The 24,696-nt window shown below is 45.1% G+C and overlaps 1 protein-coding gene across 2 annotated transcripts in view; it reads left to right on the forward strand.

The window, feature by feature from the left end:
- The window catches only part of LOC149122250 (uncharacterized), a 402,594-nt gene that overhangs the window by 242,611 nt on the left and 135,287 nt on the right, over window positions 1-24,696 (forward strand). The window lies entirely within an intron of this gene.

The raw sequence follows: 24,696 nt of genomic DNA on the forward strand, positions 1-24,696 counted from the left end.
TTTATTTGAAGTGGAGAGTTACAGGGTAGGGGGTGGAGATCTTCATCTGCTGGTTCTCTCCCCAAGTGGCTGCAACTGCTGCGGTTGGTCTGTGGGGAGCAACCCGGACTGGACTGAGTTACTGGAATTAAGGCTTATTCTATGCATCTGCTCTCCCACAATATGGCGCTGAGAAGGGAGTAACAGCTTCTACGCAGCTGCCTCCAGTTCAACCAAGAAACTGTAGGACCTGCTCCTGATTGGAGGAGAGCAGCGTACTCGGCGTGTGGGTAGCAGAGTTGGGATTGGTGGAAGAGGACTATAAAGGAGGAGAGAGACAACATGCACCAGGAACATCTAAGGGAAACATCTATCTGAAGGAACACCTGTGCAGCCCCCGAGAGAGCCGGCCGGCGGTGTGCCACTCTCCTGCGGAAGTGGGGAAAGTGGCCAGGGGGAACCGCCCTTCCACGGAGGTGGAAGGGACGGTAGCCAACCCGGGAAGAACCAGCAGCAAACCCGGGGAGGGCTGGGCAGACAAAAGAACAGCGCAGGGTCCTGTGTCGTTCCTCCACGAAGACGGGGAGCAACAGGTCTAGGCCAAAGTCAGGGGCCTGGAATTCCATCTGGGTCTCTTGCATGGGTGGTAGGGACCCAAGTACTTGGCCATCTTCCACTGCTTTCCCAGATGCATTCACAGGGAACTGGATCAGGAATCTGAATTGGTGCTCTGGCATGGGACACCAACATCGTAGGTGGCAGCTTAGCTCCCTTGTGCCACAATTCAGCCCCTCTAATGGCACTTTTAAAGACCTAGTATCAGCATTTAAAGTCCCAGACCACAACAAGCACATTAACACAGGGACTTTGTAAGAGCAATTAATCCCCATGCTGTGGGGCTGGTGCTGTGGTGTAGTGGGCTAGGCCTCCGCCTGTGGCACCGCCATCCCATATGGGTGCAGCTTCAAGTCCCAGCTGCTTATCTCCCGGTTCAACTCTCTGCTATGCCCTGGGAAAGCAGTAGAAGATGGCCCAAGTGCATGGGCCATGCACCTGCGTGGGAGACCTGGAAGAAGCTCCTGGCTTCTGGCTTCAGATTGGCCCAGCTCTGGCCATTGCAGCCATTTGGGAAGTGAACCAGCAGATAGAAGACCTTTGTCTCTGTCTCTCTCTGTTTCTCTAACTCTACCTCTCAAATAAATAAAATTAAATAATAAAAAAAAAACCTTGCTGCAACATCAACCCCTGAACCATCATTATCTTAACACAGCATGGTTTCTTCTTGTTTACATCAAGTTCCATGAGTGCCGGTAGCTTTCCTCCTCATGACACTACAGCTCTCGCCTTCAGTGTTGCTGAGACTGGGGAAGAAAGGAGAGATGAATGTGGTCCATCGGCTCCTAGCTGCCCCAGTCTGGTAGTGACACCTGTTACCTTATCTCAGAATCTGTTGGTAGGAACTAGTCACATGACCCTTATTTAAGTGCAAAGGAAGCTGGGAAATGTAGGAGAGCACTTTAGTAAGTTGTAAGCATTATGTCTATCACAGTACCCAGGTAACTTTGGCGCTCCGTAATCGGTGATTAGGCACAACTAAAAGTGGAAAGTATTTGACTAGTCTGCAGAACCATGAGGGGTCTTCAAAAAAGCTCATGGAAAAGGCACCTTACAAAAACATTACACAGAAATTCAGAATGCACAGAAATTCAGAATTTTTTTTCTTTTTCTTTCTTTTTTTTTGACAGGCAGAGTTAGTGAGAGAGAGACAGAGAGAAAGGTCCTCCTTAAGTTGGTTCAGTCCCCTAATAGCTGCTACAGCCGGCACGCTGTGCCAATTCAAAGCCAGAAGCCAGGTGCTTCTCCCTGGTCTCCCATGCAGGTGCAAGCCCGAGCACTTGGGCCATCCTCCACTGCCTTCCCGGGCCACAGCAGAGAGCTGGACTGGAAGAGGAGCAACCAGGACAGAATCTGGCGCCCCAACCAGGACTAGAACCCGGGGTGCTGGCACTGCAGGTGGAGGATTAGCCAAGTGAGCCACAGCGCCGGCCAGAAATTCAGAATGTTTTTGTACCAATGTAAACTTACCTCTTAATCCCATTTTCCATGAACCTTTTGAAGTACTCTCTTATATATACACCAATACTTAAAATTAGTCCCACAGTAGTTGTTACTTTAAAAGTACTTATTATCTTCTGTAAGTAAGTCATGGTTTTATTTTTAATTTTCTGGGTGATGTCACAGAAAGCCCCTCCTTGCTTCCCTCTCTCAAATGAGAATCAGCTGTAAACCCCCCCTCCACCCACCCCCCACCGTGACAGATAATTTGGCCAGCCCTTGTTATCAGGTCATTTTAGCTCTGTTAAAGACTGATTACAGAAGAAACCAGCTCTTTTTCGTTGCTGATTTTGCCAACTGCGTAATTCTTTAGGTAATTGTTGGAGTGATTACTTCCGCGGCTGAAGTCTAGACAGCTTGTGCCGATGGGCGACAGGGCATTATCAGGACTTTAAAACCATCTTGTGGGCATTTTTGAAAACAAAGGAATGAAATTCATTTTTATCCCATCCACAGAAACCCTGCTGTTCTCCCAGGATGAGAAAGTGTGGCACAGGGCGAGACACAAACATGACTGGGGTTCTGTTTTCTCACCGGAGCTTTGCTCACTGCTGTTATCTACTTTTCTTTCTTTCTTTCTTTCTTTCTTTCTTTCTTTCTTTCTTTCTTTCTTTCTTTCTTTCTTTCTTTCTTTCTTTCTTTCTTTCCTTCTTTCCTTCTTTCCTTCTTTCCTTCTTTCCTTCTTTCCTTCTTTCCTTCTTTCCTTCTTTCCTTCTTTCCTTCTTTCCTTCTTTCCTTCTTTCTTTTATAGTGCTTTCTTAACAATTGATGATGGTGATGAGGACTTCAGGCCACTGAGAGACTCTCTAGTCCTGGGAAAGTGGCCCCTAGTTTCCCTCTGCTAATGAGAAGACACTTTGGCAGATAAAACCCCAGGAATATGAGATCTGCCCAGGCTTAGCAGGTTCGAGGCAAGTTTCCATTTCCATTTTGTCTCTTACATTCTGCAGGCTTAATCGACACTGGCGATCTGTTTAAAAGGTGTGACGAGATGTGTTCTGTGGAAACATGCCTGCTGGTGGCAGTCACTTGTCTCTGTTTGGCAAACTGAGATGCTGTGTGCCACGATTATTAGAAAGCTCCTGAGTTCTGTGCTTCGATGCCGTAGTTAAGACAGCCTCAGTTTATACTTAGAAACTTCATAGAAGTTTTTCCTGCACAAGTATTGAGTAGTTATCAGACAGGAAGCTTCTAGAAATGAACAAGTGACAGGTCAGCATTACTCTCCCCACTGAACAGATGAAGAAGCTGAGACAGTTCCATGACCAGCCCAGCGCGTCCTGATGAGTCAGGAGCAGAGTTGGGATTAAACAGCAGTTTATATGCTGAGGCCGGAGCGCCTTGTGTAACTCTGAAGTTCAATTTCTGCAGGCAGGGCCCCTCTGCTGACTTAATATTTGCAAGAACAATAGGATAATATGCAGCGATGAAAGCAGGAGCCGATTGAAATCGGATCTCTGATCCGTCGCGGGAGGGCTGCCTGCTGGGCTGGGTGAAGTGCGGCTGGGTACACAGAAGGCTGCGTGATGCAGCGGAAAGAGAGCGAGAGGCTCGGACGAGAAGGAAGCAGACTCCGTGGGAGCTGTGTGACCTTGGTCGTGTTGTTCGACCTCCCGGCAACCTCAGGGTCTTAATCAGACCAGACGTTCCCTAAGGGCTAGAGTTTGCCGTGCACAGCTTCAGAACTCTCATTTTTCTGGTCAGGAGGATTCTCCTTAGGTGAATTTTTGCCAAAAGTCCCATTTTTGAAAGGGTTGAAGTGCCACTCGTTACAGAAGATGGTTTCCTTGGCTCTGACGTGGCTCGCAGCATCTTCTATCTGTCGTTAGCTCTGCTGAGGAGCACAGAGGGGAAGTGGGGCGTGAGCGCGTCTCTGGGGAGGCTGGGTGCCCGTGGCAGGCAGTCTCCCTCCGTAACCTGCCTCCCTCCTTGCCAGGGCGGGAGAGTGGACTCTGCAGAACACTGACTGCCTCATTGGAGGGTGGCAGTTCGGGCACAGGAGGATGTTGCTAGGCTGTGTTGCTTGCAGCCCCGATTTCTACTCCTTCCTCCATGCTCTTGGTGGGTTTGTCCTGGCACCAGTCCGGGGGAGTGAGTTTGATTTTTCAGCTTCTTTGACTCTCACTGTTGCCAAATGAGGAGAAGATGGCACCGGTGTCATTCAATGACACGGTGCCCCTCCCCCATTTCTCCTAGCCTTCCACTGGGGGCAGGGGGCTTGATGTGGTTCAAAGGGAAGAGTATGGAGCTTGGAGTCCCCTGGAAGGATGTTCTCCGCAAAGGTTCAGGTTCATTTCTGAGTATCCCTGAGCCAGAGGCCAATTTCACATCCTCAGAAGAGGTTCTAAGAGAACGTGTCAGCAGCAGCGCCGTTGCATGTCTAGACAAAGAATTGATGTTAGCATCACCAGCAAGCAGCCAATCTGGTAACCCTGGGTAAGCATTTGCTGTCTGCGCCCCAGGCATTTGGGGTTTTAAATGAGAACTTTAGGTCGAAGATTTAGACAGGTGTTTCAGGATGCTCTTTCAGAAGATCCTTTATTTCAAAATCAGATATTATATTGATTTTTCTTCTGCAGCAAAATGCTGGCTGGGTTATCACCGTCTGCATTCTACCGTGGATCTATTAGATCAAGGAACATGTAGTGAGTACCCGCTGGGAGCCCGTGCTAGGCTAGAGCTAGGTGCTATGCCAGGCTCTGCTGTAGCTAAGGTCTCTGCCTCCCAGAGGTGATAGCTCACTGGGGAAGACTGACCACAAACAGGAGTAACAGGATCTGTCTGTCTCAGTTTCGGCTGTGGCACCAAACAACAAAGCTGTAGGTGTCAAGTTCCTTGGCTTTCTAAACTCAAGCACTAGCCTCCCTCTGCAGGGCTTGCAGGAAGGGTACCTGGGAACTGGTTTTGCCAGTCAGAACCCATCATCTACCTCTAGGGCACTGAAGAGAATGCATCTTGTTCTTGGAGGATCAAGGGCGAGCAGGGAGGATTTCTGGCGAAAGTTGTCCCCTCATGCAGGGCAGGGCTGTGTGTCACCCTCTCTCAAACAGAGCAAGGAAGGGCTCCTAGGGAACCATTCAGGGCACTGTTCCATGTTCCCTGGAGTTTGGTGCACTTGGGCACTGGAGTCTGTAATATTGCAAGGGGCTGGCGCAACAGAGAGAAAGGGTGAAGCATTGAGAGTGACCATGACTCCCAAAGTAGATTGGGCCTGAACTGACCCTAAGAAGCAGGCTGGCTCCTCGAAAAGGAGGGAGGTGTGGGTGGGGTGAGGTGACTCTGGGAAAGAGGTGGGCCTTGGGAATGGAATGGCAGAGTGGGAAGGCAGGGAAACTCTTAAGGTGCTACCTGAAAGAGCATTGCCAGCCAAGGCCGTTGTGGGTGAGACGGTCGCCATGATGGGAGGTTGGGCCCTATGCCAAGTGCAGAGGCGCCAATCCCAGATTATAGCCATGTCTGACCAGTCAGACCCATCTCCCTTCTTCTCTGTCTGCTGCCCCAACCCAGAAGGGCTTGGAGGGAGGAGAAAGCTCACAAGGCTGCCTTCCCCACCAGGATATAGGAGCTGAGAGAGGGAAGAAGTTGTAAGTTGACTTAGGCTTGGAGGTTGGAATTAAAGTCATTGCAAAAAAGGGAGCCACTTGCTTATGACCTGGGAGTGACTGGGAGAGCTGTGGAACTGGCTGGAGACCTTCAGCTACCGACCTGGAAGGACGGGTGAAGGCAGGAGGAGATAAATCATTCTGGTTGCACCATACTGATCCTGGCTGCTTGACTAATGGAACTGGGTTGTAAACAAACAAAACATAGGATTATAAACCCGTGCTCTTAAAGGGCCACAGGAAGAGTTGGTAGCTGTGGGGAGCCTTGTGGATTGGGTGACCAGTATGACCTCCTAGGAAGCCATATTTAATAACTGAGCAGGAGCAGCTGTGCAAAGTGCTTGGCAAGCATTCAAGGAAGGCGGGGACTCCAGGGTCAAGGCCCAGGGAGCAGCGTACAAGGGTACTTCAAAAATCGTGTGGAGGGGTGTGTGTATGGCCTAGCAGTTAAAATGCTGCTTGGGACATTTGCATAACACAGATAGCAGTGCTGGGGTTCAAGTGCCAGCTGTGTGTCTGTTTCTAGTTTCCTTCTAATATGCATGCTGAGAGGCAGTAGATGATGGCTCTAGAACTTGGGAGCCTACCACTCACTTGGGAGACTTGGATTGAGTTCTAGGCTCCTGGATTTTTTTTTTTTTTTTGCAAAAAATTTAACTTTTGTGGAAAATAGAGTAAAAGATAAGCTTATTTTGGTGTAAAATAATTTTTGAAGGCCATGTGTAGTTCTCTCATAATAAGCATTTTCCATGGACTTTTTGAAGATACTGCTTTTTGTGCAATGTTTATGCAAGGCACGTGAACAGCATCTGACAGGCGTTTGGGTGGCTTCCACTAAGGATGTTTTTATCTTTTGTGCAGGGCATGGAGTTAAATGCTGTCTCACAAACAAGATAAATGCCTCTTTCACTGAGAGTTAATTGATCAACACTGTAAGAAAAACCCCACTTTGATGGAAGGTGATGTTTAGTGACTGCAGAGAGCCAAGGACCTCCTGCTCTCTGCCCCGAGCTCCTGATGGCCCCGGGTGGCCTCCTTTCCTGAACATTGCTGTGACCAGTAGCCTGTCCTACACCAGTGACCTTTTATGGCACAAAGGGGCACCGAGTAAAGAAACACTGAGCTTCTTGGACAGCCCCAGCAGGGAAGGTAGGACAGCTTCTTGACTTCTTTTTGGCCTCTGTTGATGTGTAAGGCTTAGAAAAGACGACTTGCTGGGAGTGCAGCATCCAAAACAGCAGAGGTGAGATGTCAACAGCTCATATTGATGCCGAGGTTGGAAGAGTGGCTTGCCTTGGCTGACACTAGTTTTCTCTCTCAGGAAATAGAAAGAGCAAGAGGTGACCTGGTACAGGCCTGGGGAGAGTCTCTGCCGGAACGTGGACTCATGCAGTGGAAGCACATATCCTGGTGCACAGTGAGCTCAGGCAGCACTTTCCTAGGCCTCGCTGGACTTCCAGCTGCATCTTAGAGCAGCAAGCAGTGCACCAAGGCCGAGGTAGGGGTGAGGGGTGGGGCTGGGGCCTCCCAGGGGATCAGGACCAACTGGAAGCTCCTGCTTTCAAGGAACAGGTTGGGGAACGGAAAATCACCTCCTTTCTGCTGGCCACGTGGGCAGAGCCAACTCAAGGGGGAGAAAAGAGGGGTGAAATATGCTTCCTGGGAATATCAGAAAAGACAATGCAACCTCCACTTCCAGAGATTTCCACGTCTCTAGTTTGGAAGCAGAGAACAGAGAAAGGGGAAGGGAGAGGGGGGGAGAAAGGGAGGGAGAAAGGGAGAGAGAGAGGAGAAAGCCCACGCACAGGTTTGCTCCCTAAGCACCCTCAAAGGCCATCATGGCTGGATCAAGTTGACACTGAGAGTTGGAAACCCATTCCAGGCTTCCCATATGAGTGGCAGGAATCCAACTACTTGAGCCATCCCTGCCAGGAGCTGGAGCCAAGGATCAAATCTGTGCATTCTGAAGTGAAATGCAAATATCTTAACCAGATTTTAACCCATAGGCTTGATGCCTACCCCGCGTGTCTGTAGCGTTTGGTTTTACCTATTCACTTTCCTGATAACATGTGCTCAACAGAGAAACTGGCAAGTACAAGGTAAACACCCAGCTATTTTCATCTTCTTTTTTATTTTTTTATTTTTGTTTATTTATTTATTTATTTATTTTGACAGGCAGAGTGGACAGTGAGAGAGAGAGAGACAGAGAGAAAGGTCTTCCTTTGCCGTTGGTTCACCCTCCAATGGCCGCCGCGGCCGGTGCGCTGCGGCTGGCACACCGCGCTGATCCGATGGCAGGAGCCAGGTGCTTCTCCTGGTCTCCCATGGGGTGCAGGGCCCAAGCACTTGGGCCATCCTCCCCTGCACTCCCTGGCCACAGCAGAGAGCTGGCCTGGAAGAGGAGCAACCGGGACAGAAACCGGCGCCCCGACTGGGACTAGAACCCGGTGTGCTGGCACCGCAAGGCGGAGGATTAGCCTAGTGAGCCACAGCGCCGGCCTAGCTATTTTCATTTTCAAGAACACTTTGTAGATAGGGAAATTCCTCTGGGTTTCAGAGGAAAGAGTTTGTGCTGAGTCTTCCTCTTTTCCCATTGGTGGTGAATAGGAATTTGTGTCACTACAACCTGTGCCCATCAGAAAGGAGACAATCTCCAAGCAGGATGCCTGGAACACAGAAAGTCCTCATTCAATGTATATTTAAAAGTCAAGTCATGGAATTTAGGAATCTCATGTTTCAAAAAGGTTAAAGAATTTTTAATTAGAGTATTTTGTAGCTGGTTCACCTCACCAGTATCTTACGTGAAGAGCAGGCCTGAAGATACGCTCTGGTTTTTGTTTGTTTTGAATGAATATGCCTTAGTCTACAAACACACATTAGAATTGTGTCAAAAATTTCAAAAATCAGTCTTCATATTGGTATTGTTCATGGTCATTGGTGTATTTTATTTTTTTTTAAATAATTGTAATAGAAAGTTCATTCATCCTGGGGTCAGGCAAGCCTGTGTTTAAACATGAGTCTTATAACCTTTTGACAAGGGCTCAGGGGCCCTGCACTGGATTCCCACTGTGGAGGGGCCTCTTTGACCTTCTGACAGGTACAGTCCTCCTCACAGACAAGGACATATGAGCGGCCAAGACCCCATGCCCATGAAACTCCCTAGGACTCTGTAATTCCCTGCCTGGGGTAGGCCAGAGGGAATGGAGCCTGACGGGGGTGGGGGGACCAAGGAGGGCAGAGCAGCGGATGGGGGCCCCTGCATTTGGACTGCTGCACTGGACCCCAGAGTGGCAGGGATGAGTCGCCTGCATTTGACTGTGGATCACACCACCTGCAAGCAACCTGACCTTTCTGTAGCTTATTTAAAAATGTGAGTTAGAGTTCCCATCTTCTAGATTTTAAACCCAAATTAGACAATTATGTAAACATAATTTTACCAAAGTAAACAAATAGTTATCTCTGCTATAAATCTCTGTTAGGGTTCAGGCTAAACTGAAAATATTTGTTAACACATAACTGAAATGCCTTCCTACATATATTACTAGCCAGACAATATTTCAGGTGCATAGTCCCTTATCTAAAAACTTTGGGGCCAGATGTTTTCAGAATTTGAATTTTGGGATTTTAGAAATTCAAATATTTCTAAACACATGCTCAAGCCATATATTGCCTTACACCTGGACCATTTGAGGCTGGGTCTCAATGTATTATTATTTTTTGAGTTTATCAAATATATTACTATTTCCATTTCAAAACCTGTTGAATGAATATGTATGATAAATAAAAACCATAAATAGTTTCATGTCAATTCAGGTCAGTTTTTAAAAAAGGAATTTTAAAAATTTTAGAACATTTTTGATACACAGAAAAATCATAAAGATAGTACAAAGAGTTCCCATGTGTCCTGTACACAGTTCTCCCTATGTTTTTTTTAAAGATAAGATTTTATTTATTTATTTGAAAGATAGAGTTACGGGGCCGGGGGGGGGGTCTTCCATCTACTGGTTCACTCCCCAAATGGCCTCAACGGCTGGAGCTGGGCTGATCCAAAGCCACGAGCTTCTTCCTGGTCTCCAACGCGGATGCAGGGCCCCAAGCACTTGGGCCATCTTCCTTTGCTTTCCCAGGCCATAAACAGAGATGGATCAGAAGTGAAACAGCCAGGATGCAAACCAGTGTCCACATGGGATGTTGGTGCCACAGGCAGAGGCTTAGCCCATTACGCCATGGCGTTGGCCCCACTCCCTACTATAAACATCTTAACATCTACGTGTCCCTGTCCCAATTAATAAACCAAGACTGGTATGTTGTCTAAAGCACATCCTATACTCAAATTTCCTTTACTTTAACTTGATTTACCTTTTCTGTTCCGAGATTCCATCAGGACACCCATCACAGTCAGCATGTCTCCACAGCTGCTATTGGGTGATCTTGACCCCTGGGGGAGTACGTTGTAGTGTGACCCTCAGTGGGGGTGTGCTTGCTGTGGTTCTCATGGAGAGACTGGGGTTTTAGGGGTTGGGGTAGAAGACCACAGGGCAAATGAGCCCTTCTCACCACGTCATCCACGTGACTTAGTGTTGTCAGGGATGACACTGACCATCTGGCTGAGGTCGCTTTTGCCAAGTTTCTCCCCTAAACACTTGTCCCTTTCATCATGCAGTTTCTAGAAGGAAGTTACAGTACAGGTGAGTCCCCGCTTCAGCAGGTGTGCCCCTTCTAGAGGGTGCAGTACTTATGCCAATCATTTGGGGACCTGTCTCTTTCTTTGTGGGTCAGCTTTGGCAGCCAAATAGGTTAAGAAAATTTTTCCTTTCTTCCTTCTCCAGTTTTCATGTTGGGGATCAGGGATTCTGGGCTAGAATGAGCATTCTGTCTAAACTAAAGCAGTCTCGGCAGCTGGCTTCCACCCAGTCTGCCTTTCTGGTGAGAGAAGAGGTCCAATGACAGCTCCTTGGGAGGAGGATGGCAGGGGACCAGTAGCAAGGGATGGTGACAAATAAAAAAAAAGGGGGGGATGATGACAAACCTGTGAGGGTCCCTGACCACTCCACAGGGCTCCGCTGAACGTTCCTGAACAAGAAGGATGTTTGGCTGCTCCAACACCTGCAAAGCTAACTCAGCCCCCAGGGCCGGCGCCATGGCACAGAAGGTTAATCCTCCTCCTGCGGTGCCGGCATTCCATATGGGCTCCAGTTCGAGTCCCAGCTGCTCCACTGATCCAGCTCTCTGCTGTGGCCTGGGAAAGCAGTAGAAGATGGTCTAAGTGCTTGGGCCCCTGCACCTGCATGGGAGACCAGGAAGAAGCACCTGGTTCCTGGCTTTCGGATCAGTGTAGCTCCAGCCATCACAGCCATTTGGGGAGTAAACCAATGGAAGAAAGACCTTTCTCTCTCTCTACCTCTCACTGTCTGTAATTCTACCTCTCAAATAAATACATAAAATCTTAAAAAAAAAAAAAAAAAACTCAGCCTGAAGGGATGTCCTGGGAAGCACGGTGTTGGACGCCTAAGAGTATAAGCTTAAAAAATGAAAAATAAGGCAAACTTTCCCTTTCATGCATCGGAGGTTTTCTTTTTTTTACTTTATTTTTTTTCCCATGTTAATGTGATATTCATACAGAGAGAACAGACTCCATGTAGTTCATGGATACAATTCTGAGAATCTAATGATATTCCCTTCCATGCATTTGTCAGGCCTGTTTTCATAGAAACTCTTGAATTGCTGTTATTCAGGACTGCGAAGGATGTATACGGAGGCAAATCTGGTGGGAGGAGGGGTTCTCACCTGTTCCTACCTACCTCAGGTAGCTCTACCTGCCCTAGGGTCTCATGCACAGTCTCCTTCCTCCTCACTTCTCTCTCCTCCCTCACTCCCGTCCCCGCAAGCTGTGGGAGGACCCTCTTGGGATTTTTATTGTTCAATCCTAGTTCTTCTCTGTTTCCTCTGTGGCTTCTGCAACTTGCTTCTACACAGTGGTAATTGTGTAAGTATCTGATGGTCTCTGCTCTAGAACTGCAGCTGGGCCTTGCAAAGGCTACTTCCCTTGAGGGGCAGAGGGTCGCAGGCGAGGGCCTCATTCTAGAAGTGCAAGACCTGCTGAGGGCAGCAACTATTGACCAACCAAGTCTTTGGCTAGTTTACCCTATAGGAAAGTAAATCATTGTCAATTGTATTCGTGTATCATGTTTGCCATTGGAGGTTTCCAGAACGAAGGCTGGGCCCTCACAGTAATAACTGGCATATTGCTTACAAACTCTCAGGGTTGACTTTCCAATGTGTAAGGTGCTTGCCGAAGCCCCGAGAAGGCGTTCTTCTAATGAGGACAACAGTGCGACCCCATATTGATATGTTGCTGGTCAAACTCAACTCCCGTCTTGCAGTAGGCCAGTGTGGGCTGAGGGCTAAGTCCCAAGGCAGTGCGAGTCCTAGAAAGCACCAGAGTTGCAGTGGAGACTGATTTCCAGGAATGTTTCAGCAGTGACGTTTCCCTTCTTTGGTCTTTCTACTCAGAAGGAAGATTCTCTTCTATGGGTTTCACTTGAGCCCAGCCTATGACATGTGGACCACAATCACATGTCTATGTCTCTTTTTTTTATTTTTATTTATTTTTTTATTTTTTGACAGGCAGAGTGGACAGTGACAGAGAGAGACAGAGAGAAAGGTCTTCCTTTGCCGTCGGTTCGCCCTCCAATGGCCGCCGCGGCCCGTGCGCTGTGGCCGGTGCACCACGCTGATCGCTGATCCGAAGGCAGGAGCCAGGTGCTTATCCTGGTCTCCCATGGGGTGCAGGGCCCAAGCACTTGGGCCATCCTCCACTGCACTCCCTGGCCACAGCAGAGAGCTGGCCTGGAAGAGGGGCAACCGGGACAGAAACCGGCGCCCCGACTGGGACTAGAACCCGGTGTGCTGGCGCAGCAAGGCGGAGGATTAGCCTAGTGAGCTGCGGCGCCGGCGCCTATGTCTCTTAAACTTTAGATGGGGGTTCCTGACTCTCGCACCTAATTTAGAGGAATAGTGTGGATTTTTAGAAAATGAAACGAACTTCTGAGAAGGAAAATGTTATATGTAATTTAGAAGATGAGTAATCTTCAAATAACTCGCTGAATTTGAGCTCTAATTAGGGAAGAATAATTAAGCATGTTGACACTGAAGAAATAAAGCATTTCAAATCTCTCTCTGATCTTGGTTGTGTCTCTTTTTCAAAGTTGAAAAATTAAACATAATGATGGACTAGATAAATAAGTTTATTATTCGTTATCTATGATGCGACTTGATGAGTGGAGTAAAGTTTCTCAGAGATCTTCCTTCCAAAGTGCCCCCTAGGGTGCAAAATCCTTCCAAACCTAATCTAATTTATTTCTTCTGTTAAACTTCTCTATCCATAAAAATATTCAACTACTTAAGTCTTATATTTCATTTGTTTACTATTAAAATAGTACAAGTGTACTTCAAAAAGTTTGTGGAAAATGTGTATTATAAAAATATTCATGGATTTCAATTTTCTTCACCTAAATGAACTATTAATTCTATTTTGCAATGAACTCTTGGAAGTACCTTTCTGTATTATGTATGTTGTAAAGCCATGGTTCATTTGGAAAATATCATGACAAATATTCTATTGTATTTTCAATCGCTTTTTAAACTTGTTTATTTTCAGCTTTATTTGAAACAGACATACTGAGAGAGACATCTTCCATCTGCTGCTTCACTCCCCAGATGTCTGCAATAGTCAAGGCTGGGCCTTGAATTCCAGTGGGGTCTCCCACATGGGTGGTAGGGATTCAAGCACTTGAGCTATCATCTGCTGCCTCCCAAGATGCATGTTAGCAGGTACCTGGTTTGGAAGTGGAGCCAGGGCTTAAACCCAGATACTCTAATATGGGATGCAGTGTCCTAAGCAGGCACTTAATTGCTGTGCCAAACGCCTGCCCTTTGAATTATTATTATTTTTTTTTGACAGGCAGAGTTAGTGAGAGAGAGAGACAGAGAGAAAGGTCTTCCTTCTATTGGTTCACCCCCCAAATTGTCGCTATGGCCGGCGCGCTGCGCTGATCCAAAGCCAGGAGCCAGGTGCTTCCCCCTGGTCTCCCGTGCAGGTGCAGGGCCCAAGGACTTGGGCCATCCTCCACTGCCCTCCTGGACCTCAGCAGAGAGCTAGACTGGAAGAGGAGCAACCGGGACAGAATCTGGTGCCCCAACCAGGACTAGAACCTGGGGTACCGGCGCCATAGGCAGAGCATTAGCCTAGTGAGCTGCGGTGTCGGCCCAAAACGCCTGCCCTTTGAATATTTTTTATTATTTTAAAGTTAATTTAGTTTAAGTGTTATTTTTGTAATTAACAGGTATTTGCTGATATATCTTTTGGTTTGTGTTGACTTTCATTATACTTTAAGGATAATCACAAATGTTTCTTTTCGCTCCATCAAGATAGAAATGAGAACTACAGGCCGGCGCCACGGCTCACTAGGCTAATCCTCCGCCTTGCGGCGCCGGCATACCAGGTTCTAGTCCCGGTTGGGGCGCCGGATTCTGTCCCGGTTGCCCCTCTTCCAGGCCAGCTCTCTGCTGTGGCCAGGGAGTGCAGTGGAGGATGGCCCAGGTGCTTGGGCCCTGCACCCCATGGGAGACCAGGAGAAGTACCTGGCTCCTGGCTCCTGCGGCGGCCATTGGAGGGTGAACCAACGGCAAAGGAAGACCTTTCTCTCTGTCTCTCTCTCTCTCACTGTCCACTCTGCCTGTAAAAAAAAAAAAAAAAAAAAAAAATGAGAACTACATATTTCAATGATTTTGAGTTATAAGGAGAGTGATCTTTTTTAAAAAAATAAAAAGATTTATTTATTTATTTGAAAGGCAGAGGTAGAGGGAGAGGTGTCTTCCATCCACTGATTTCTCTCCCCTGATGGCTGCAATGGCTGGAGCTGCACTGATCCGGAGTCAGGAGCTTCTTCTGGGTCTCCCATGAGGGTGCAGGGGCCCAAGGACTTGGGCCATCTCCTGCTTTCCCAGACCATAGCAGAGAGCTGGATCAGAAGTGGAGCAGCTGGGACTCGAACCAGCACCCATAAGGGATGCCAGCACTACAGGCAGTGGCTTTACCTACTACACCACAGTGTTGGCCCCGTTAATTTATTTTTATTTATTTGAAAAGCAGAATGACAGAAAGAGGGAGACAGAGAGAGAGAGAGAGATCTTCCATCTGCTGGTTCGCTACCCAATTCCCACAAGTCAGGCCTGGGTGAGGCCAAAGCCATGAGTCCAGAACTCCAGCTGGTCTCCCAGATGGCAGCAGGAACCCGAGCACTTGAGCCCCCAGCAGCTGTCTCCCAGGTGCATTAACAGACAGCTGGAACTGCTGCAGAGTTGGGAACCCATTCTGGGCATGCTGATATGGGGTGTGGGTGTCCCAAGGTGGGACTTATCCCACTGCAGCACCATGCTCACCTCTTAAATTGCTTTTTAAATGACTGATTGCGATATACACTTCTATGGGTTAACTTTTTTTCTCTTAAATCAAAAGGCCAAAAACTTTTAAAAATATTTATTCTCTGTCACCCCAGAGCCTTTTGCTGAAGTGATTTTATTGAACCAGAAAGTCCTGGAGGCTTGTCCAGTTCTGCCCTGCTTGTAGGACTGCCAGGAGAACTGACTTCCTGGGCCTGGTTGTCTCAGCTGTAGAGGAGCAGGGTGGATTCGCTGATTTTTAAAGTTCGTCCAGCTTTACGTTCAGATAATAGGATTTGATTTGGCAAATCTCCGATGACTGTTTTCTGAGTGTGAGAAGGCCGTCCTAATCTGACCACGATGTTGTAGCTTTGGCAAAACCTTTTAGAAAACTCCTTGAGATACAAAGCATCCTCATCAACTCCAAGGCCCTCCTTCCCTGTCAGGGTGCCAGGCGAGCCTAGGAGGCCTAGGAGGACTGCCACACCCCTGTCTTCCCGGTAGGCAGCACGGGCTGGTGACACAGAGGCTCTCCAGCTCCTCACTGCAGTGTTATTCATAGAGAACCTCAGCTGAGTGCACTCATTTTTACGCCAATTAGCCAGCGATTGGCTTTCTCACCTTTCCTGGTTGCATTACATTAAAAAAAAAAACACCTTTATTTAATTTTCTGAAACTGTGTGTGTGTGCCAATGGTGTTTTGAGAAACAGATGCATAAAACATAGAAATCAATGTCACATCCTGTAAACATGCCATAAGCTGATTGTGTTCCATGTTTTCTTTGTTCAAGCAAGTGGATTAGGACATGACAGTAATAATAAACATTAATCTAAAGACTAGATTTCCATCAAGGAAGTCTCCCATTGGCTCCAAATATAATCATGACTCTCTGTTGGTTTTCCCAGGGCAAAAGTTTGCACAAAAGAGACAGACCACAGTTCTTGAAATATAAGATCAGTAGAGACAAACAAACATGCAAACACCAGACCAGACCAAACCAAACCTCAATACAAAAAACTAGCCTAACAATGCAAACTACAATTGAGTAAGAACCTGCCGCACCTAGGCAGCCACCCATATCCAATCCACATCCTGGAAAGACTTATGACTAAGCAACGAGAGGAGAGAGCTTGAAAAGATTCAGTCATGGAGGTTTAATTTGTAAGTACAGCCTGATCCAGGCAAGACTTACAGCAAATTTTATTCTAATGCCTTTTATTGTTTTTTATCATTACAATCTGCGTCTGTCAGCAGCAGCTTTTGATTGCTTCTTCAGCCAATCTGAAATGCTAGGAGTTTCCTTGCTAAACCAGTTTTTAATAACTGCATCCCTATGCCGCTCTCACCATCATTTCATTTGCTTTCCGGAGCAGAGTTCTTTACTCACAGGATATTATGTTTAAGGATCTATAACGATATAATTAAGGGGGGGGGAGAACATTAATTATACAGGAAATGAAAAATCAAGAATCTTGTATTTCTGTCCAAGGCAAGTATCCCAGATTACAGTGCTGCCTGCTTTCCCGTGGGAGTTTTGTTACGTTAATGTTGGTGACAACACATTTGACATTTTGTGCAAAAGATGCCTTCTATCTATCATACGGAAGACGCTAATGTGCCCAAGCATTGGCATCTAATATGTAAGCAGATGTAGACACTGTGGCTAAACAGAAGGAGATGTTTCCTATGAAAATTGGCAAATGTGTATTTTGTGAAAATGATTGTCAGTACCATGCTAAGTCGTTAATGCCGCCCTTAGAAGAATATAGATAGGGCCGGCGCCACGGCTTACTAGGCTAATCCTCCGCCTGCGGCACTGGCACACCGGGTTCTAGTCCCGGACAGGGCACCAGATTCTGTCCTGGTTGCCCCTCTTCCAGTCCAGCTCTCTGCTGTGCCCCGGGAGTGTGGTGGAGGATGGCCCAAGTGCTTGGGCCCTGCATCTGCATGGGAGACCAGGAGGAAGCACCTGGCTCCTGGCTTTGGTCAACGCAGTGCACCAGCCGCAGCAGCCATTGAGGGGTGAACCAACGGAAAAAGGAAGACCTTTCTCTCTGTCTCTCTCTCTCTCACTGTCCACTCTGCCTGTCCAAAAAAAAAAAAAAAAAAAAAAAGAAGAAGAATACAGATAGAACACTGGTAATTTGTATTATATGCCACAGTTTGTGTGTTAAAAGTTAGGATGGGGCAGGCATTTGGAGTAGTGATTAAGTCACTGTATGGGATACCTGCATCCCATATTCAGGTGCCTGGGTTCAAGTCCCAGCTTCTCCACTTCTGATCCAGTTTCCTGCTAATGCACTCTTGGAAGGCAGCAGATGATGACTCAAGTACTTGGGTTCCTGACACCCACATGGGAGACCTGGATTGAGTTCTGGGATTCTGGCTCCAGGCTGGCCCATCCCTGGCTGTTGCAGACATTTGGGTACTGAACCAGTGGATGCAAGATCTGTTTCTCTCTCTCTCTCTCTGCCTTGCAAATAAGGAAAAAATAAAAATAAAAAAAGGTTAGGTTAATTAATCTGGTTATATGGCTAATACTTAAATGGACTTAGCTGTATCAATTTAGTGTTTCGTGGCCCTCAGTTATTCAAGTCAGCTGTTTTGCTTGCCAGGTGTGCGCAAAGTGGATGGAAAAAGGCAAAATTCTAGGTGCCAGCTGGAACCTGATGTAGACTTTCCTTTAGGCTTAAGAAGAAGAGTTTTAAATCATGAAATTCCACTGGGGGGAATATATTGCCCTTTTTTAATGCTAATAAAATCCCCACAGCATGTTCAAGGCTAAACAAGCAGGGAGGATTTAGACATGGCAAAGGTATTCCTAGTCTTGTTCTTTAAGGTCTGAGTGTTTGGGAGACTATGAATCAGCATCTTGGCTGCCGCCACTGCCACCTCCTCCTCCCCCGCCCCCCACTCGGTGCCTTCCTCTCCTCCTGCCTGGGTGCAGGTGTGGGTAGGACTTGCCTTGCCCAGAGGGACTGTAGGTGGCAGTCCTTAAAATACTGCTTCCCTCCTATTAACTTGTCTATATTAGGGTTTTAAACTGTAAAAGTAATGATTTATTTCGACAAGCAAAGCAATGCAAAGTTGTCCAAAGCAGATAAGATATGTAAAGGAAACGCTACCCAGCTTCCCTGGCCCCACTGGAAGAAACCGGTGATCTATTGTTTGTTCAACCCTTCTCCTCCTTGTAGCAGCAGATACGTACATAGGCAAATTTTTGTTTTATGCTTTACAAAAATGAGATCAGATGTACATTATTCTCTTAACTTTCTTTTTGGGGGCATACAATATAACTTTAGGTCAGTAGAAAGATACATATCACCATTTTTAAAAAAGATTTATTTTTATTATTTGTGTTTTAAAAAGATTTATTTATTTGAAAGGCAGAGTTACAGTTAGAGATAGAGATCTTCCATTTGCTGATTCACTCCCCAAATGGCCCCAGTGGCTGAGGCTGGGCCAGGCCAAGGCCCGGAAGCCAGAAACTTGGAACTCCATCTGGTTCTCCCATGTGTGTGGCGGAGGCCCAAGAGCTTGGGCCCTCTTCCACTGCCTTTCCAGCTGTATTAGCAGGAAGCTGGGTTGCAAGCAGAGCAGTAAGAATTTGGAAAGGTGCTCTGACATGGGCTGTGGGCGCTGGAAGTAGTGGTTTAACCCACTGAACTAGAACATAGCTTCTACTTCCCATTTTTGTGTATTATAGTTTAATTTACTGTTTTAATTTTTTACAAGGAAAGGTTGCTTTTTTTTTTGAACAACAACTTTATTGAGCTAGAATTCACAGACCATTTAATTCACCCTATTAAACTGTAAAGTGTTTTTAGTGTATTTACAGAGCTGTGCAACTATCACTACTTCACAGTTTTAGAAATCTCACCAGCCCCAAAAGAAGCCCCAGTACCTGAAGCAGTCACTCCCCATTGCCCCTTGTTCAGTCCCTGGCACCACTAAACTAGTTTCCATTTAAATGGATTTGTAATGTCCTAGGCATTTGATACAAAACATGGAAAAATGGAATTAAAGTTATGAGTTTATTTTGGTGAAAAAAATTTTTTTCATAATATTTGAAAAGTGCATTTTATGAAAAAAAAAAAAAAACAGTGCAAGGATTGGAAAAAAGGGCACCACAATAAGCTCATGCTTTTAATTCAGTTTTCTCACAAACCTTTGAAGTACCCTCACTCAAATAGGTGCAATCATATAATATACAAGTTTTGTGTCTGACATCATTCATTCGTTATAATTATTTCAAGATTTCTCCATACTGTAGCAGGTCTCCATACTTTTTCCTTTTTATGGGTACGTAATATCCTGTTGAATGACTATAAAATATTCTCTCTCTGTATCAGTTGATGGGCAATTGGGTTGTTTCTACTTTGGATGCAAGTTTTTTGTGTGCAAGTTTTTGTTTTGAATTAAGTTTTCAGAAGTTCTCTTTGGAATATAGTAAGGAGTAGGATTCCTGGACCATATGGCAACTCCATTTTTAGGAACTGTCAAATTCTGTTCCTAAATGGCTGCACCATCTTAGTCCTGCCACCAATGAATGAGAATTCCAATTTTTCCACACTCTCACCAACACTTGTTATTGTTTGTCTTTCATTTTAGTCATCCTTCTGGCTAGTGGGTGGGAGGTGCTATCTCATGACAGTTTTAATTTGCATTTCCTGGATGACTAATAGATGTTGAGCATTTTATCATGTGCTTATGGGCCATTGGTATATTTTCTTTGGGGAACTGTCTAAGAAAATCTCTTTCCAATATTTTCAAGCTTGAATTTTCTTTTTTATTACTCAGGTGTAAGAGTCCTTTGTATGTTCTGGATGTATCTCATCAAATATGTGGCTTACAAGTGTTCTTACTTCTCTGTGTGTTGTCTTTTCATTTTTTTGATGGTGTCCTTTGCAACTCAAAATTTTTAAATTTATGAAGATGAATTTATTTACTTTTGTCACCTGTGCTTTTGATGTCGTAGCTAAGGAACCAATGCCTAAACTAATGTCATGAAGAATTCATCCTTTGTTTTCTTCTGCAAGTTTTATAGTTGGGACTTAAATTTAGGTTGTGGATCTAGTTTGAGTTAAATTTTGGTATATGATGTGGGGTGGAGGGTTCAACCTCATCCTTTTTTTTAAAGGTGTATTTTATTTATTTGAAAGTCAGAGTTACAGAGAGTGAGAGAGATCTTCCATCCACTAGTACATTCCTGAAATGGCCACAATGGCCAAGGCTGGACCAGGTCAAAGCCAGGAGCCCGGAGCTTCTTCTGGGTCTCCCACATGGGTGGCAGGGGCCTTAGGATGTGGACCATTTTCTGCTGCTTTCCTAGGCACATTAGCATGGAGCTGCATCAGAAGTGGAGATGCTGGGATTCAAATTGGCACCCACATAGGATGCTGGTGTCACACTGGGGAGGGAAGGGCTTAACCTACTAATGCTTAACCTGCTTAACACTACATCAGCCCCCTCAATGGTATTTTCAACTTATAGTGGGTTTATTGGGATTTAACCCCATCATAAGTCAAGGAGTTTCTATATATAGAAATATAATTGATTTTTGTATGTTGATCTTTCTTCATTTTAAAAATTGATTTGAAAGGCAGAGTTAACAGAGAAGGGGGGAAACAGTAAGGGAAGTCTTCCATCTGCGGGTTCACTCTCCAAATGGCTGCAATGGCTGTAGCTGGGCCAGTCTGAAGCCAGGAGACAGAAACTTCTCCTGGGGCTCCCATACAGGTGCAGGGGCCCAAGCACGTGGGCCATCTTCTACTGCTTTCGCAGACATTTGCAGAGAGCTGGACTGGGAGAGGAGTAGCTGGGGCATGAACCAGCACCTGTATGGGATTCCAGTGCTACAGGCGAAGGCTTAACGTACTATGTCACAATGCTGGCCCCTGTATGTTGATCTTGAATTAGAAATGTTATTGAATTAAATTATTAGTTCTGTAGTTTTCTTGTGGTTGCTTTTTGCTTTTATATATTCAAATTCAAATTATCTGCAAATATAGTTTGTTATTCTTTTCCAATATGTATTCCTTTTTGTTTTCCCCTTGTCTTGACTAGAACCTATAGTATAAATTTGAATAGAAGTGGTGAGAACCAACGTTGTTGCCTTATTCTAATCTTAGGGATAAAGTATTCAGGCTTATACTATGAATGATAATATTAGCTTTAAGTTTTTATAGGTGCCCTTTACCATTTTGAGAAAGTCTACTTCTATTTTCCTGAGTGCTTTTATCCAAGAAAAATGTTGAATTTTTATAAAATGCTATATTTTCTACTCCTATTGAAATGATAATGTGGTTTTTCTAGTTTATTCTAATAATATTCTGTAATACTTTGTTTGATTTTTACATGTTACATTAACTTTCTATTTCTGGTAGTTGATTATGTTATATAAAACCTTTTTAAAAATGTATGTATGTATTTAAATGGTAGAGTAGTAGAGGAAGAAACAGAGAGACAGTGAGAGAGAGACCTTCCATCTGCTGATTCACTCCCCTAATGACTGCAACATCCAGGTCTGTCCACCACCATAACAGTGCTGGCCCCAGTATAATACTTTTTAATATTTTGCTTTGATTTGGTTTGCTACTATTTTGTTGATGATTTTTGTATCTGTATTCACAAGGGATCTTAGTCTGTATTTTTCATTTTTTACTATGTTTTCATCTGATTCTGTTATCAGTGTAATACTAGTGTCTTATAATGAGTTAGAAAATGCTCCTTCCTCTTTTACTTTGTGAAGTAACTAATAAAATGTAGGTATTAATTTTTCTTCCAATGTTTAGTAGTATTCAACAGATAAGCTTCTTGGCCTGGTCTTTTCTTTGTGGATTGCTTTTAAATTACTAACTCAATATCTTGCTTCTTATAGGTTTATTCACATTTTCTATTTTTTCTTGAGTCAGTTTTGTTTGTCTTTTTTTTTTTTTTTTTTGACAGGCAGAGTGGACAGTGAGAGAGAGAGACAGAGAGAAAGGTCTTCCTTTGCCGTTGGTTCACCCTCCAATGGCCGCCGCAGCCGGCGCGCTGCGGCCGGCGCACCGCGCTGATCCGATGGCAGGAGCCAGGAGCCAGGTGCTTTTCCTGGTCTCCCATGGGGTGCAGGGCCCAAGCACCTGGGCCATCCTCCACTGCACTCCCTGGCCACAGCAGAGAGCTGGCCTGGAAGAGGGGCAACCGGGACAGAATCCGGCGCCCCAACCGGGACTAGAACCCGGTGTGCCGGCGCCGCTAGGTGGAGGATTAGCCTAGTGAGCCGCGGCGCCGGCCTGTTTGTCATTTTTTAAGAGTTAGTCCATTTTATCCAGTTTATGTTTATTGCCATATACTTGTTCATTGGTTTCTCTTATAATGCTTTTTATTTCTGGAAAGTCAGAAGTGATGTCTCATTGTTCATTCCCGGCTAATGATCTGTATCATTTTCCTTGTCTCTTCATCAGTCAAGCCGAAGTTTTGGAATTTTGTTAACTTTTAAAAACTTTTGGTTTTGTTGGTCTTCCCTCCCATTTTTCTCTTCTGTATTTGCTATTTAACTAATGATTGGTGTTTAGAGTGTTTCTAATGCTTGCTACTACAATCAGAACCATAACAAATATCCTTCCTTGTGTAACCTTACGACCTGGTACTTTAAATTCTTCAGGACTGATTAATAAAGTAGAGTTGTTGTACATGTCAAATCTTAATAGATACTGCTTGATTATTGTCTGAAAGATGTTCTTAGAAATGTAGAAGAACATTAGTTTCAGCAATACACTTCTAGGGCCAGACCATTGTGCCTGAAATCCAGTTAGACCTCAAGGTTTACCTTAGGAACAATCTTGGCACTGAATTTGAGGTCATGCTATTCATGGTCCATTACTGGAATTGGTATTCAGGTACTGTGCAATCTTGGGCAAGTTACTTAACTTACCTAGCTTCCATTTTCTTTGTCGTTGGCAGGATGACTTCTTTGTAACCCATAATATCGCTTTGAGGGGTAGATATGCAGTGCACAGCATGGTCACTGTGTGGAGTCACACTGAAGTCAGCTCGGTGACTTTGAATCCCAGCCCTGCTGCTTGTAAGCTATTTAACTGTGGGCAAATTATTTAATATCTCTGTTTCCCCATCTGTAAAATGACTTTAATGACTACCTTAACTCATGGGACTGTTGTAAGGATTAAATGAATTAGTAAATAGAACATAATAGACTAATACTTGACTCTAGGCATAATCACTAAATAAACTTTAGCTGAAAAATCTCTTTCTCCCCCCTTTTGCCCCCATACAGATGTTTTATGGAGGAAAAATACATTTACATACACAGGCATATGTATAAGGGAAATCTACTTAATTGATAAAATGTATCAAGTACATTTATGAGCAAGGTATATAGGATATAGAAAAATAAATATCAGTTAGCTTCTCTGCTCCAAGAAATGTGCGAGAGAGAAGACTGTTAGTTTCTAAAGGTAATAAAAAGTAAAGGGAGTAAACTGCCTTAACAGTTGGCTGTTTTTTGGATGTAGCTTTGTTGTAGCTCTAGTCTGGATCATTGTCTGAATAACAGAATGTAGAACAGTGGAACCCACAAAGAGTGAGCTTTTCTCAAATAGGCATTGCAAGGTAAAATAAGGAAGATGGTTGACTATGAAAGTTCATAGACACTGATTGAATACCCATCCTTTCCTGGACAATGCAGATACAGAGGAAAACAAGGCAGACAGTGTCGCTGTCTTCAAAGCTGTGTTCATGAGGCGCATGAGCAAGAGTGCTGAAGGGGAACATGCAGAAAGAATAAGCAAAAAGAAAAAAAGATGTAACTTTAGCTGGTTACAGTCCACCTTGGGTCAGCCAAGAATGTGAATAAATTCTGTAAGCTTAGACCCAATGTTTGCCTTTTCTTCTCTCTTTGTAAAATGAATTTGTGAGTTAAGCAGAAATATTAGGGATGGTACTGGCAAGAAGATTCCAGAATGGTCCCTGGAGGACATAGCATGGAAAGAGAAAGAGACATGGAGGGGTTCTTGGGTGCATACACGTGGTTCTGTTTTGATGAGACTGTCACTGGATGGTTACAGATGTAAGCATTTTGCTTTAGCAACACTAGAAATGGCGGGAGAGGATGTGAGGGCTCTGACTGAGGTTGAGCGGGTGGGTGACAGTGCAGGGAGAGAGCAGAACAGGAATCTGACGACTCAGCCAATCTTCAGTCTTCCGTCCACCAAGGAAAATAAAATGGGAGTCTTCAAGTTGAAGGCAAGAGAAGAGCAGGAACCCAGGCCGCATTGGCTCCCCTTTCTTCGCGAGGAAAAAAATCTATGAAGATCTCTCCTATACAGTTGATGGTTTCATTGGTTCTGCACATTGGACAGGATCTTTTGCTGCAGTAACTTGAATATTTTTGACAATCGCCCTTGATGTTTTGGTAGACTTTGACTTTTCTGTGTGGTCATCAACTATGTTTCTCAGGACTGCTCCCTAACCCTGTGTCCCTCATGCTCTCAACAGTGAAATCATAGATCACTGGTAGCAAGAGTGCTCTGGAATTCTTAAATTATTTGGCCC

Source organism: Oryctolagus cuniculus, chromosome 14 (assembly GCF_051225735.1).
Source record: "Oryctolagus cuniculus isolate XC-2025 breed Fujian yellow rabbit chromosome 14, ASM5122573v1, whole genome shotgun sequence".
In the NCBI taxonomy this organism is placed as follows: domain Eukaryota; kingdom Metazoa; phylum Chordata; class Mammalia; order Lagomorpha; family Leporidae; genus Oryctolagus; species Oryctolagus cuniculus.